The sequence below is a fragment of the Pinus tabuliformis genome, chromosome X, assembly GCF_031772625.1.
Source record: "Pinus tabuliformis cultivar Carrire ecotype Pingquan chromosome X, CPIR1, whole genome shotgun sequence".
In the NCBI taxonomy this organism is placed as follows: Eukaryota; Viridiplantae; Streptophyta; class Pinopsida; order Pinales; family Pinaceae; genus Pinus; species Pinus tabuliformis.
Genome location: NC_142308.1, coordinates 776,995,852 through 777,012,912, shown reverse-complemented (window position 1 = coordinate 777,012,912; position 17,061 = coordinate 776,995,852).

The following is a 17,061-nucleotide window of genomic DNA, read 5'->3' as shown; positions in this document are numbered from 1 at the left end:
CCGCTCATCCTGCATAGTGTCCTCCTGCAGTGCCCACATGTTCTTCTATGAGGATCTAACTTCGTTCAAATTCAGGTATGTATCTTCACAGTATCTCATCATTTCCCCATTTGTATAGGTGCCCCGCGATGACAAAAAAATCAGTCACGTGCACCACCAGTTCCTTCTTCTTTTGGACGGATTATTCCTTTCGCATAGTCCCCCTTGTCAGAAAGTGGATTATATCTTCAAAGTTCTCGTTCGTGATGTGCACAACAAAGAGCTGTGCGTCAGGTAATCCTTCCTCCAAACTAGTAGGTTCCTATCACGTCTCAATATGCAACAAGTGATCTGGTCTCGCATTCAGGCATCCAGGCTTAACCATGACCTTAAAGTTGTATTCTTGGAACAATAAGAGCCACTTGCATATGTTCCCCCCCAACACAGGCTTATTGACCAAGTATTTTAGCGTGGAATGGTCTATATACATCTTGAAATGTCCTCCTAGCAAATAGCACTAGTATTTTTCGAGCACATACACCATAGCCAACCCCTCGCATTTGGTTGTGGAATAATTATTTTCCACTTTGCACAACCTGCGACTTGCGAATGTGATAGGGTGATCCAAGCCCTCTCCACCCTCTTATGTTAGCACCGCTCCCAGTGCTATACATGACGTGTCAACATGGACATGAAACTCCACATCCCATTTTGGGAAGACCAGGATTAGGGCGGAGGCCAATTTTTCTTTTAGTATATCCAGGCTCTTCATGTAGTCATATTTCGAACAAAACGTGACATCCTTTTTCAACAGTTTCTCCACTGGCACGTTGATATGGGCATAGATTTTGATGAACTTCCTGTAGTACCCTGTATGTCCCAAGGTAGCGTGCAACTGTTTAACACTTTGCGGTGCTTCCAAATTCAGAATTACTGTAATCTTCACGGTGTCTACCATTAGTCCCTTTTTGCAGACCACATGTCCCAACAGGTTCTCAAAGGGAATCAGGAACGTACACTTTTTGAGGTTCAGCGCAATTTGGTGTCATCGGCAAGTATCCAACATCAAACGTAAGCTCGCTACATGGTGCTTAAGCAATCCAAATACAATCCAATCATCCAGATAGACCTCCAGGAATTTGTGGATATATTCTTTGAATGCTGCAACACCTATGCACGAAAAGATGGCCAGCGCGTTCTTTAACCCAAACGGCATAATGGTGTATTGAAATCAGCCCCACTCAATCACGAAGGTGGTTTTACTCCTGTCTTTTGGCATGATTTTGATTTGGTGGTACCCTAAGAACCCATCAATAAAAGAATATGCTTCTTGTCTGCCGACATTTTCCAATTCTTCATCTGTGAACGGAGTCGGGAATGGGTCGTGCACATAGACGTCATTCAATTTCCTGAGGTCCACGCATATTCTTATCTCACCTTTCTGCTTCTTCTCCTGTACTACCATAGGGATTACCCAGTCGAATTCTTCCACTGGCTCAATAATTCTAGTTGCGAGCATTTTGTCTAATTCTAAGTGGACCTTTTCCTTGTACTTCGGATTCAAGCGGTAAGGCCTCTGTTTAACCAGATTCACGTCGAGTTTTAGGGTGATCTTCATCATCCCTAAATTTCCAACTATCCCCTTTAAGTCTGTGATCTTGGTCAGGAATAAGTCTTGGTACTCACGGAGTAACTCAGCAACCTTATCCACCGTGGCATCATCCTAGTAGTCACCGAGCGTTGCATACTTCGATTCGGTCTTCGTACCAATGTTCACCTACTTCATTTTTACTGGCACGGTAATGTCAAGGTCTTAAATCAATGTTTCTTGAACCTCGCGATAGCCTTCAGTTTATGGAACGTTAACTTTTTGTGGATCTTCGTTGTCTTCTTCAATGTTTAAGTTGTAACACTCCAGCGTGCAGCTCAACTGGATCGCCCATTCACGCTGAAGCACTTCCATTGGCTCCTGGGGTATTTTAAAGATAGTTAATTTTACTGCTTGTAGCGCATCATCAACATTATCCCACCAATGATCCTCAAACATGAAGGTTAATAGGAATCCTTTGAATAAGATATCCCATTCGTTTGTGCCATGGCGGAGCTCCATTTCTATATACCAATTCATGGGTATAATATCCAGGGTATGACAAAACAGGTGTACCCACTCAGGTTGTGGCTCTTCCCCATAAACCTTTGTCCATTTCACGAGGTGTGCACATGTATCATCCCGTCCATCATACTTGTCTTTTAACCACATCTGAGGCTTCCCAAACTGCATGCGCATCATCCTTCTACATTCGCGCCAATCCTCAAAACTTCTTTGGTGCGTCCCCCACCATCTTTTAGGTGTAGCTCACGATACCCATGTTAGAGCATCAAAATGCTACTGTTCCGGTACTTCTCTTTCAAATTTGTTCAGAAATTCATCCACCTTTCTCAACCCGTCATTCGTAAGCAGATCTCTTACCTCTATGGCCATGCAGTGCACGACCTTGTCATCAGGTTACAGTTGAGCGTGGTTACCTCGTGTAACCAATTCTGCCATCGTTCTATCTCCTTGTTAGAAGTTTATGTGTAGGAGCTTTCATGCTCCCAAGAGATTCAGCCATCCATGGTTGGATTTACACAATCTTGCTCTTGCGCGGTTATCTTGTAGATGCAGTCCAGATTGTCATCGCTGTCATAGTCGTGCACTAGCTCTGTGTAGCACAATCCTTCTGCAGGGTCTAAAGGTACCACTACGCGTAGAGACTTTTTCTCAAAGATCATCTTGTGCTTCTTTAGATTTATCAATCCATTCATGTCAGTGGCCTAATCTATTCCTAATAGCGCGGGGTAGGAATTTTTGTCATCAACAGTCTCTATCACTTCGAAATATGCTAGCGCGCTCACTTCTTCCTACCCATAGGTAGGATCTTTTGCTGGTTTTCCATCTGTAATTGGATAGGAGACCATTGTAGCGCAGGCCTTCCCATGCACTCCCATGTCTACTTTGGCAGGATGTTCACGTTCGATCCTAGATCCAGAATCACTTGGTCCTTCTCATATTCCTTGATCTACATGATTAATCTCATCTCCCTTCCTCTTTGCGTCGTGTGCTTCCTTGGCTTCTGGACTACGTGCAGTTCTCCTAGCGCGGTCCCAACGCATCTAGTTATGAGTTCTTGCAGCCCCTTTACAGCCTTGATGTCACGCAGCAGCTTCACGCATGTCTCATAGAACATAGTGAGCATCGATGGATCCATTTCCAGCTCCAGTCTGTCTTTACTTCCTAAAGTGGAGGCATCTTCGAAGCTCCTCTTAGCTTCCATGGAGGTCTCCTTAGCACGCTCCAAATCAAATTCCGGTTCCTTCATTGGAGCCTTGCGAACCCAGGTACTTTTCTCAGGCTGCTTGCCTTTTTCATCCCCTATCGCAATACCACTCTGGAGCATGATATTTACATTAGGGTGTTCCTCGCGCAGCTCAAACCTCATCATTTGCAGGTTTTGAGTCAGGGGAGGTTGGAGTGCTCCTTTATCATGCAACCTCGCTATCAGTGTGGGACAATCCTCCATCTCATGATCAAACAATGTACAATACAAGCATGATGGCCGCGTTGGATTCATATAATCATGGGCATAATTTCCTGGCCCTCCTCAATTGTAACATATCAACTATCTGCGACCTCTTCCTGGTCCCACTCCACCTCGACCTCGTTTGCACCCCTGAAATCTAGTGCGCGCTATTCCTGTGTTTTCATCGATGGTCCATGTTTCGTCCTGAACTTTGTAGGTAGGAGTCTGATCCATCATCAATTCATAACTTCTACAGGTGCGCTCATCATGTCCTACTAACCTGCAGAAATTACAGAATAACTATTGTGAATTCTGCGTATACTTATGTAATAGATGGCAGTTATCTGTAGCATACTTTCCTCTTATCTGACAAATCGCACACCATAGTGCAGGCGCTACGCTTGGTCCTTCTTGTGCCTATGGTCTTAGTGGCATTGGCCCTCCTCTTGCAAGGTGATTCACGAACACCGGGCAGTGGTCCTTGTCATGCCCTTGGCCCTTGCATTTTATGCACCGTACCTTGTCGTGCACCTCTGGGTGAGCCATCCTATCTTGTTTCAAGCTCTGCATCTCAAGGCACAAGTTTTTCAACTGCATGTGAATTTTCTAAACTCCCAGGTTAGGATCTTGTATCAGAGTCTCATGCAATCTCATCGCGACCTCCAAAGCCTCAACCTAAGTGGTTAACCTTTGTTGTGACAATGTGTTTCATAGATGCGGTGTTAACGATGCCACAAACCATTCACAGTGTTTTCCATTTGTTAATGTCATGTTAGCTTCATGAATTGTGCACTTCAATCTTTGATCCAACTCCCAAGAGGTCTCACCTGGTAGCATTGTGATTTCCTTAAACCCAATGATTGACTGTGCCTCTGAATTTTTCCTATTAAATTCTTTGTCTAGTGTAACTTGGATATCTGTGATCCCCGCATTCAGACTGTCATTGGAATGCTTAATGTACCAGGTTAGCACACAATCTTGCACAAGACTTACCAATGTTGCCTTCTTTATGTTGTCATCCATGACACCCTGTGCTTCCCATACAACTTTTCAAAATTGGTCTGGATCTTCATTCCCTACTCCCTTGAACACTAGTAGCTTTATCGCATTGGCCATACTACTTCGTAGTGGTGGCGGAGGTGGTATGGGAAAAATCGGGGGTGAAGATGGTGAAACTGATGGTGGTGTGGGTGGGGGTGGTATGCGCTAAATTCTCTGCCTTATCAGATTGATCACACTTCTTGGTGAAACCTTCATGATCTCTTCTTCACCCCTTCACGGAGGTGAAATCAAGGGGCTAGTGCTACCTTCGTTTCTGTATATTTTCCCACTCTGCGTAGCCCTAAACATCAATTTATTCACATAACCCATTTTTCGCACAGTAGAATTTTAATCCAAGTGTTCAAATATTTAACATACTTGCCTAGCGATCCCTTGAGGAAACATCATTCTACCTCTCTATAGCTGACTGAAGTATCTACTGTGAATTCAGTGATGAATCCTCCTATGATTCGATCGAGCCAGTGATCGACAGTGCACGCAATCTTATCTTCCGATGCTTCTAGTATGTGCACCAATTCTGGAGTCCACACAATAGGTTTGTCGAGTTTACACCTTCCTTCACTATCTGCTAGCTTTGCAATCCACTCGTAAAACTCAGTAGGGAAGGATGCAAAGAAAATTTCGTGGATCTCCGTATACAAGTAGCAATATTAACCACTCTTCCTTTGATAGTCACAGATTCCTGTTTTCCTGTGCCGCGAACTCGTGAATCTTTCTTTCCAACCACTCTTCAATTCCTTTCCTTGTCGGATTCCAGTGATACGACATCAGACTTCTCTATGCAGATCCTAGTCCTGGCAATGGAACCATTTTTTGGCTTGTTGGGGCCTGACCCAAGTTCAGAGTTAATTAGCTAAACAAATCCTTGTACTGCTGGCCCTTTCAGCAATAGTCCAAGGAGTGCGGACTGAGGTCTCACCCGAAGTAGTATGGGAGGGTGCTAAAATCAGGTTTCCACACCCTTGAGATGTCTGAGAGGTTCAACTGGTCCTTTGCTTGCTCCTGCGCACAAGTTTCTTTGCACACCTTCCATTCCTCGCTGCCTTATACCCTGCCTTCATGCAGCTCTAACCAGGGGCTATGTCGTGTGATGAGACCCAAATTTGGTAACATTTTGGGCTCATTTGGCCCAATTATCCTTGTTCAATCCTTCATTTTTCATAACTTATGCATTATTTTTTAGTATGTTTATGTCATTTGTACGAATAAGGGTAGTCACTCTTCCTAGGTGGCTAACATGTGCTCATTTCAGGATTTTTTGACACATGTTGGAGCAAAACCGAGTAGACATGGGCTAGGAGACAGCCAATCTTGGGTTGAGGATTCATAGGGGGGTTTTCTATGGCATTAAATAGCCTCCCTTGGGATATTCACCCCCAACTCCGAGCTCCAAACGCTGCCAAAACCGGATCTAGAAGGCAGCCAAACAGATTTTTTGGAAGGAGTTGTTCACTCACAGTTTGGGCAGCCAAGTCCCATGGATTTAGGAGTCCAGCTCGGGCCTCCTGTTGTATAAATGTTAAGGCCTCAGCCTTCGTGAGGGACTTTTGGGAAAACTCTTGCATATTTTGCACTACAGTGCTACTAGCTCTATTTTGTTCTCTTGTAGCCATTGTTGGCATAACTCTTGACTTATGATTATTTTTTGATAATGAGAAGCAGTCAGATTTGATATCAGCTCTGAGTTTTCTATAGGAGCCATAGCTCTCGGGGTTGGGCCCAACCTGAGAGCCTAGGGCCTCCTTCTTTGTATTGTTATCTTTTCTTATGCATTGTGATTTTCCTTTTATGCATTTGAAACGTGGTTTTGTTGAACAAGATTTAGTTGTGTTGGTTAAATAGGTCACTGTTGAGGAATAGGATTGCTTCAGATGTGTAGAATCGATTGATAGGATAATAATTGATAAAGTTCCAGGAAAAGGGGTTTTCTACACTCTCAGTTTCACCTCTCCCTTATTGGATCAGGGGCTAGAATTGCAGAAACATTGTTGCCCAACAAAAACACTAGTTTGCTTGACCATGCAATCTTTTGGTGTAATGTCTTCACTTGTAGAAGTTAGTCATGCGTTCAGACCTTTTGAGATGTTTCTTTGCTTAAGTACTGTACATGGTTCTCTTTAGAAATAAAGTTGTTGTTCATTTGTTTCGTTGACAGTTAGGATAAATTAGCTAAGATTTTGATTGTGTGCAGGACTTAGTTGATTCGGTTAAGTGTACACTGTGCAGGGCATCTCCATCACTCTCTCATCCACCTAAGCTTCATCCAAGCTAGCTTCTCCATCTCCTAGTTAGGTTCCTCGTCTCCCAACTATTCTTCTGCCCACGTAACCCTACCTTCTTGCTCTTCCATTGTCTTAGCCTTCTTTAAGTCAAGTCAGCTTTCCACACCCTCTCATCACTTCATCCATCAGTCACTGGGTCATTTCAGACCCCTACCCTACCTCCTTATCCATTCATGCATCTTCTCTCACTCACCCATCCTCCAAAATCCAATTTTAGAACATCCTGTAGAAATTTCTGAACATCCTGTAGAAATCCCTGAAACATCCTGTAGAAATCCCTGAAACATCATGTAGAACCCCTGCAAACTTCCTGTAGAAGCTCACAAATGAGGTTGCTAGATAGCCAAACTTTGTGAAACTCTCCGGAAGGGTGTTAGGGACTCCTTAGACCCTCCCTGAACCTCCCCAACTTTTTCCAATCATTTCTCTTCCTAAATCCACCCCTGCACAGTAAAAAGCCAGTTAAAACACATGCATGATAGTTCTGATAACTTATTTGAAAATACAAAAAGATGTTTCCTTCAGATAGAGGTAGCCTAAAAATGTGAATTTTACCTTCATAGAAGTAATGGCATCTCTTTTAATAGTTTGCATTCTCTCCTCTGCATCAGTAGGACTAGCTGGTAGAATTAGGGTTTGCTAGGGTTTATGTTACTTTTTGGCTTTCAGTTTCTTTCTGCAACCAGATCAGCTTCCGTTGAGTTAGCTCCCATCCATCAGTTAAAAAGCTTCTTCTAAGAGCTCATAGAAGTTGGCTTGAGCCCCTAGCGGGCTTGTGCCAGTTGACCAAGTGACAGTTGTGGCAAGAGCTAGTACTTGTGAATACAACACCGTCGCTTCCAAGTTTGTTACGAACTACCGGGTTGATAAAAGTAAAGAAGGGTGTCCCAGGAGTTGCAGCATTATTGCTGCAATACTGGAGCCCACCATCTTTTTGGTGTCGTTGCCGGGGAAGTGTCAGAGTATTGGTGATTGTTGCTTTTCTTCTATTTTCCTACACTCGCCTTTTGCTAAATAGTTCATTTCATTTCCATTCTGCAATTTCATTTCTGCAAAAGTAGAATAGATATTTCCTGCTTTCATAGATTAGCATTTCAATTCTGCAAGCATAGATTAGCAATTTCAATTCTGCAAGCGTAGATTAGCATTTCAATTCTGCAAGCGTAGATTAGCATTTCAATTTTGAAAGTGTAGGGTATCATTTCATTCCTGCAATTTCATTTGAGCAACTTAGCTTAGTCTTTTCCTGCTTTCATTTCAATTCCGCGTTTTCATTTCAGCAAGATAGCTAGTTGCAGTTCAATCTATTTTTAGTTTTGCAGGTGCCAAAAACAAAGCAAAAAGCAATCAAAAGCCTTTCCATTTCATGCCTCGTAGGAACACAGATAAAACCGGAAAATTCTTACCCAACACCCCCCACCACTTCACTGAGTCACCCTTCTCTCTTCTTTGGTGACAGTGATCCAGAAGAACCTATAGGCGAGCCTGCTGAGATATACGAAGATCCTATAATAGAAGAAGAGTTAGAGAACACTCCACCTGAAGCCATGGCTGAGAATAGAAAAGAAGATGAGAGAATAGAAGGTGCATTTCCCATCCGAGAGACCAATGGAGACATGAAAATGAAAAACATAAGCCCCTCTGCTTTGCCTCACTTCCATGGCTTGACTACTGAAGACCCTGATACCTTCCTGTTTGAGTTTGTTGTCCTTTGTCGAACCTATGACTATACAGAAGATGAGAAAAAATTGAAACTCTTTCCCTCTACCCTCAAGGATGCAGCATTACGCTGGTTCATGGGCTTACCTGGAAATTGTATCACCACTTGGGCTCAGATGCAGCAAGCCTTCAATACCAAATACCGGGACTACTGTAGTTCCAAGGAAGCTAAGGGAGAAATCTTTCAGATGACCATAGGAAAGGATGAGTCTTTAGAAGATTATGAGGAAAGGTTCCAACTTAGCTATAAATGGGCCAGGTGCACACTTGACCCTGAATCTCTCAAGTTGGTCCTACTCCGAGGAGTCCTTGAAGACCTTCTAGATACCCTTCACATGCTAGCTGGAGGACATATTTACCAACTACCCTATGAGGATATAAAGACTGTGTTTAGAAACCACTCTAGGGCAGCCCGGAAAAGAGGTAGGGGAAACCCCCTTTTAGCTAGTACTACTTTCTCCAAACATGAGTTTGTTAATCAGCTGGAGGACCTCAAAAGTGAGGTGAGAAAGACCATTGCCATGCAACTTGATACATTTTGAATCCAACAAAAGAAAGAGGAAGCTGAGAGGGCTTTGGTCATCTTCTGTCCTAGGTGTACAAGGAAGCACCCTAAGAACGAGTGTCCATTACACTGGGTAGAGGTATGTTTCGTTTGTGAGGAGGACCACCCCACAAACCAATGCCCAACCTTACTTGGATTTAAGGCCATGTACCAAGGAACTGAGGCACCCACTGAACCTCTCTACTTCCTCAACTAAAGGAGGCCGCATGGACCTAGACCTTACCAGTAGGGGATGCAAGGGACATCCCAAGATTATTATAGCCCCAACCAATCTACTCCTATGCCTTCTTGGGGTCCCCCTACTCATCCTTCCTGGTTTGTGCCTCCTCCATGGTCTTACCCACCTCAATACCATACTCAGCCCACTACTCATTCTTTTCACTCACATGTCCAGCCGCAGCCTCAGTGGAATGGACCTCAACCAGGGTGGAAGCCCCAGTACAACACTCCTCCCGCCATTTTGCCTCCACCACCAGCTCAACCACAACCATTACCTCATGCTCCTCCAAGACAACCCCAAATGCCTGCTCAACCGAACCCGAATCCTAGCAACTGATAGGCCCAGGAGGTATATACCAGGGAAACAACATGCCCTACCTATGCCGTGGAGATCCAGGAGATCAACCTGCGATCTGGGAAGACTCTTCCGGATCGCCAACCTCCTCCCCCAGAGGACAAGGAAGATAAACAGGAAAGTGAACCCAAGGCCACTCCACCCTTTCCTGAGAGACTAACAGTAACCACACAACCTGACCCAGAGGAGAATGAGCTTCTCGGAGAACTCAAACAGTTGTGTGTGAGAATACCACTTCTCCAAGCCATCAAAGATGTACCGACATACAACAAATTGGTTAAGGAAAAGTGTTTCAGATACCCAGGCAGGCAAAAAAGAGATGCCTCAACCATCAATGTCATAGGACAACTGTCTGATCTTATGTTGGAGCAAGTAATCTATCCAAAGTTTTTGGATCCTAGGAGTCCTGTAGTTGATGTCCACATAAATGGCACCATCATACCCCACACTTTGATTGATTTAGGGGCTGCCATTAATGTGATGACCAGGGATACCATGCTCAAACTCAACCTTCAGGGTTCCTTAAGGAAGACCTCGGCGGTCCTCTAGTTGGCAGATCGCTCCACCGTGACTCCCGAAGGGATTGTGGAGGATGTCTTGGTCTTTGTTGACTCTTGGGATTATCCTGCAGACTTCTTGGTTCTTCAACCAAAGGCAAAGCTTACTGGATACCCCCTTATTTTGGGAAGACCTTGGTTAGCCACTGCGGATGCTTACATAAGCTGCTGAGCAGGAAACATGACCATCAAAAATGGTCCTATGTCCAAGCAGCTAGTCCTATACCCTCTTTCCCAACCTCTATTAGAGCATGACTTACCACTTTGGTTGGAAGAAGGAGAAGAGGATGAGGTGTACTCTGCACCCTTGTGCACCTTAGAAACCACCAAGGGAGGTCCTCAAACCGAGGATGATTTGATTGATACCTTGATTCAGAATCCGCCTCCCAGTGCATTGGCCTTAGAGAAATTGGTGGAGGATACTCAAGCCAGCACCTTAGTGGGCCTTTGTGTGACCGATCCAATCTCTCCCAGAGTAAAAAATGTGGAGTTTGGCCCCGAGAGAATGTTAAAGATCGGCTCCTCGCTATCTCTTTCCCAGGAAAAGGAGCTGTATAGTCTGTTGGCCAGTCATCTAGATGCTTTTGCTTGGAGCTATAAAGAGATGAAAGGAGTCCATACTTTGGTCTGTACCCATCACATCTGCATCAAAGAAGATTGTAAACCGGTCAGGAAACCTCAGAGGAGAATGAATCCAGCCCTTAAGGACATTGTCAAAGAAGAATTGCAAAAACTGTTAGATGCAGGATTCATCTACCCCATCTCGGATAGCGAGTGGGTGTCCCCTCTGGTGTTGGTACCCAAGAAAAATAGAAAGTGGAGAAGCTGTGTGGACTACCGAGAACTGAACAAAGCCACCAAGAAAGACCACTTTCCTCTGCCTTTCATAGATCAAGTATTGGATGGACTGGCGGGGAAGAAGTTTTTCTCTTTCCTAGATGGGTTCAGTGGGTATAACCAGATCCAAATCAGCCCAGAAGACCAAGATAAGACCACTTCACTTGTCCTTGGGGTACCTTTGCTTACCGAGTCCTTCCCTTTCGGCTATGCAACGCTCTTGCCACTTTCCAAAGAGTAGTATTGAGCATCTTCTCTGAGTTGGTCCATGATTCGATGGAAATCTATATGGATGACTTCACTCCTTATGGGTCCAACTTTCAGGAAGCATTTTCCAATCTGGGAAAATTTCTAACCAAGTGCATTGAAATGAACCTGTCCCTTAGTCCTGAAAAATGTGAATTCCTGATGACAGAAGGAACCGTGCTAGGACATACCATTTCTCGCCAAGGATTGTAGGTGGATCCTAATAAAATTGCTCTCATCAAAAAGGTTCCACCTCCTCATAAGGTAAGAGATGTTCGGAGTTTCTTAGGCTTAGCAGGATATTATAGAAGATTTATTAAAGACTTCAGTAAGCTAGCCTCACCACTGTTTGGCCTCTTAGCAAAAGATGTCGAGTTCAAATGGATGGACGACTGTCAAAAGGCTCTGAATGAATTAAAGGATAAGTTGGTGTCCACCCCGATATTGAGAGGTCCAAACTGGGCCCTACCTTTCCACATCCACACTGATGCCTCGAACAAAGCCATAGGGGTAGCCTTATGACAGGTTGAACAAAAACTCCCATATGCCATATACTTTGTCAGCAAAAACTTATCCAAGGCAGAAATGAATTATACTGTAACTGAGAAAGAGTTCTTGGGCGTGGTCCATGCCCTGAACAAGTTCCAACACTACATCACTGGCTATCAAACATTTGTACATACTGATCATGCTGCAATTAGATATTTAATGAATAAACCAGATGTGAATGCTGCTATTATTAGATGGTTACTTCTGTTGCAGCAGTTTGATTTGACTATCGTTGACAAACTAGGTAAAGAAAATGTTGTTGCTGACTTCTTGTCTAGACTGGATTTACCTGCAGGTGAAGATGGAACAGTGGACGACCAGATGCCAGATGAACATCTATTTGCTATCTTAGTACTCTCTCCATGGTTTGCTGATATAGCAAACTCTCTGGTCTCAGCACAGTTCCCTCCGCATCTATCTTCAAAAGAGAAAAGCAGAATTGTGAGGAAGAGTGCCTCATTCACTTGGATCGGGGGCAACTTGTTTAAACTTGGCCCCAATCAGATCTTAAGGCGTTGTGTAAGGGAGGAGGAAGTCTTTGACATCTTCCTAACCTGTCATGATGGGCCTTGTGGAGGAAATTTTGCAGCCAAGAGGACTGCCTTCAAAATCCTATAGGCAAGTTACTATTGGCCCACACTTCATCAAGATGTCAAGAGATATATCAGCTAATGTGACCGATGCCAAAGGATCGGGAAGCCAACCCCAAGGGATGAAATGCCTCTCCAACCTCAAGTGACTCTTGAACCATTTGAGAAGTGGGGTATGGATTTTGTGGGTCCTATCAATCCTCCTTCCAGGCAAAGGTCTTACATCATTGTGTGCACAGACTATCTGACAAAGTGGGCAGAAACCAAGGCAATCAAAGCAGCAACAGAAGAAAAGGTGGCTGAGTTTTTAAGAGAAAACATCTTCTACAAATTTGGCTACCCAAGAGAGTTAGTCATCGATCAAGGGAGCCAGTTCACCTCCAACTTAATTGAAGACTTGCTTGCTCGTCACAAGATCAAGCATAGGACTTCCACCCCCTATCATCCTCAAGAAAATGGGCAGGTGGAAGTCACCAATAGAGCATTAGAAGGGATTTTGACTAATGTGGTGAGCAGCAGCAGAAAGGATTGGGCAGATCGCCTGGTTGAGGCCACTTGGGCTTACAACACCACTTGGAAGACCACAACCGGCTTCAAACCTTATGAAATGGTCTATGGGAAGAGAGCTTTGTTGTCAATTGAGTTCGAGTACAACACATTGAGGATGGCAGCTCAACTGGACCTAGATCTCAGCCATGCCCAACAAGAAAGGTTATTGCAGTTGAATGGGCTAGATGAACACTGAATGCAGGCCCTTCTCCACTCAGAAGTGGTTCAACTTTAGAGGAAGATATGGCATGACCGGCACCTCAATGACAAGCAATTCCAACCAGGAGATTGGGCGCTGCTGTATGATTCCAGACATGAGGATTTCAAGGGGAAGCTGAGGACAAGATGGCTAGGACCATATGCAGTGGAGAAGTGTAATGACAATGGGTCTGTTCTTATTTGGACCATTGATGAGGAAGCCATCCCCATGCTCATCAATGGGCATCGACTAAAGATCTACAGGAAACCTCTTTCGAGGCAAGAGTTCATCAAAACTATGGAAAAATCAGTGCTGGTCATAGAGAAGGGTTCTGCCTCTGTTTTGGGCATACCCTAAGCATCATAAAAAAAAAATTAAAAAAAAAATAATAATAATAATAAAAAAGATCCTTGGGTGAAAACCTTTCTGAGGCTCCCAAGGCAGATGGTAGGGGTGAAAACCTCATTGAGGCGCCCCTGCTATCTCTCTGAAAACGAATTGGGAAAAAAAGACCCTTGGATGAAAACCTCTCTGAGGCACCCAAGGCAGATAGTAGGGGTGAAAACCTCACTGAGGCGTCCCTGTTGTCTCCTAAAAATAAAAAAAAAATAAAAATAAAAAGAGGAAGAAAAAAAACAAAGGAAAAAAGAAAAAAGAAAAAGAAAAAGAAGGAGGCAGAAACAGAAAAACAGGCTCAATCTTTGGAGATTAATGCAAGTTGCATGTATTCCATGCAAAAAGGAGGCCTCTCAACTCAAGGACAAGGGTCCCTACCATGCTACAAGGCGACCTCACTAGCACTCCCTCCATAAACGCTCATCTCTTCCAAGGTTTGGGCACAATCTGGTCATAGTTTAGCCTTCTACAGGAAGCTACAGGACTTTCTACAGGAAGTTCTATATTTCTACAGGAAACATCCTGTAGAATCTTTGGACGGGCCAGGACCGACTTTGTAGAAGAATTTGAAGCTCGAAGTTCAATAAGGAGGCATGCAACCAATTTTTTTCTCCATCCCCCACTGCTGTTGCCTCCTTTCACCACCATTGCTGCCATATGATTGAAATACCTGCACACTCATACCAGAACGTTGGACTCTCACAAGAAATATTTTTAAGTGGAAAATAAAGCATGCATAGGCCTAATGCGATATCTGTCAAGGAAATCTGAGGACCCTGCACCTATGAACGTGACTCTACTATTTCGGCATGCACCCTAGGAGGCGAAACGACTACAGGATGTCCTACAAGAATCCTGTAGCAGTTGATCCGGCTAGAGCATATGCCATGAAGGAACCTGCAACTCATGAAGCCGGTGCATGCACCATCCACAGCCAGGAAACTGGTCTCGCAACCAACAGCAGTCAATAAAAAGGAGCTCCCGTGCCTGTGCACGAAGCAGCAGCAAGTGGATCCATCACCCCTCGTCCTGAAGCATGAGAAAAATCACGTCCACGGCCGCACAGGTAAGTGCCTCACCCTGTTTCATCAAATTACATAAGCGATGCTCTAAAATGTGTGTAACTATGGAAATGAATGGATTGAACAAGTCGGGTAGCCATTCAACTGGCCACCACAACCAGCCCGATGGCCTCGTCGGATCCGAAAAGCTTTGGTTGTGTCGACAAGATAGGAAATGGACACGTGGGAAGCATCTAGTCGAAGAGAAGCGTCGATCTAACAGGAGTGGCGGAGGTAGATATACAAGGAAGGATTCGGCGGTCAGGCATACATGTAGCGAAATGATAGCAGGTGATGTCGGCCAACGGGCCGACGGGGACAGCTCACCCTTGCGCCACGAATTCCGTAGAAATTCAAATCCGCCGACTAGATCACGTATGGCGCACTGCACTCATTTATTCTCAACCGTTTTGCAGCCGAGTACGCATCCTAAATTCTCTGAAGGTTGTTACTTCAAGTTCTCGGCCTGTTCCAACGTCCTGTTGCTGCACAGAAGGCCCAGAACCACTGAAGCGCTCCCCAAAATCCGCGCACGACTTCTACAGGAAGCTGCGCTACAGGAAGCTCAACATTACGGAGGAATTTGGACTGTTCACGTCGAAGGTGGAAATTCTTGAATGAGGTAAGCCTGAACATAGTTCTCCCATGCAATTGGTTCAAAAGGTGGTGAAGTCGACGTGTTGAAGGGGTAGGAAACCGTGAATTACAGTTTGTGCATGAATTTACAAGCATTCTCTTATCGTTGCATGAGAATTGTCGTCGTAGTGTGTATGTGGGATTTTCTCCAGCTTTTGATTTATAATTGAGCCATTGTTTTGGCTCACTAGTAGAAAGTTGTGAATTTTATAAACTGTGTGCATAACAGAGACATAGCTCTGCGCTCTGTCTAAGGAAATCCCAAAGATCCACTTCTGTATACGAGCAGGCAAGCTCAGGCCAACACAACAAGTTTTTACCATGCCGGGAGGGTTCATTAGAAAAGAGCCTACAGACTCAAAGAAGTTACGGGAAACCCCTGAGGTGGTGGACCTGTTTTCTCGTGCACGATGGATGTCATTCTATGACAAGCTTCAAGGTCACGATGACGAGGTTGCAGAAGAATTCCTGGGATCCTTGAAGCCAAAGTCAAAGACATTGGCCGTTGTCAAATTCAGAGAATTGACCCTCAGACTCACCCCACAGTTCATTAGCAGAGTAACTAATCTACCGATGGGGGTACCTTGGGATAAGGAGGAGAGAAAACTAGGTCAGAAAAATAATAAGGAGTTCTTTTTGCCAGAGGAACAATTCTCAGAAGACAAGAATGGAGTTCGAAGAACCAGCCTACAACCGTTCTGGAGTGAGGTCAGCCTCCAGATTATGAAGTATATCACGTGCGAGGGGCGATTTAGCATCGTGTATGGATACCATTTGGTTGCTCACAGAACTTAGGCACCAAATGGACCTACCCTCAGAGAAAAAGTTGAGCCTTCCTTACTTCCTCCTGCAGTCCATGACTAAGTGTGCCACCAAATTGAGAGAGGGAACGCCAGACCAGATAGCCCATCATGGGCTCATTAAGCTCCTCGTGGAAGATGCACTCCACACGTAGACCATCCCTCTCTCCTGGGAAACCTTTCGAAATTTGACTAAGGATGATGACATCTGAATTTTGGCTGAGGAGCTCACCTCCTCCAGCAGCGAGGAGAAGGAACACACTCAAGCAGAGAAGAAAGGTAAAGGCCAAGAAACCCTGGCCAAAACACCAAAGAAAGAACAGAAGGGAAAACAAGATAAAAACCAAGCTGCCAAAACAGAGGGTGACAAAACCACACTAACACCCAGGGAGAAAAGTCTACAGAGCAGGGTGGAAAGGACTGAAAAAGTCCACGTCAGTGAGGGCACCTCTAAGGCAGCCTCAGCAAAGTTAAAAGAAAAAGCACCCTCAGCCAAGTAGGCTAAAACGGTGCCGTCTGTTTCTACAGGAAGGTTAAAAACGGCTTCTACAGGAAGCCAAAAATCAGCCACTACAAGGCTTTCTACAAGAAGTCCTGAGAAAGGAAAACAGAAGGAGAAAACGGTCGAAATTCTTGCTAGGGAGGCAGCAGCTGTGCTGGCCACCCTAAGTACCTCTCCCAAGCCAAAGGAAAAACGAAAGAGGGATACTCCTATATTTCAAAGTGAGGAGAAGTGTAAGAATTAAAACCGACAGGCCCCAACCTCCATCCAAAGACCCAATTACCATTGAAGACACCCCTACCTCGTCAAAGGAGAAGTCCCCCTCCAAAGTATCAGTCACTCATGAGCGGGGGAGCCTGAAGACAACTACTTGGAGGGAGAGAATGGAAAGGTTAGCT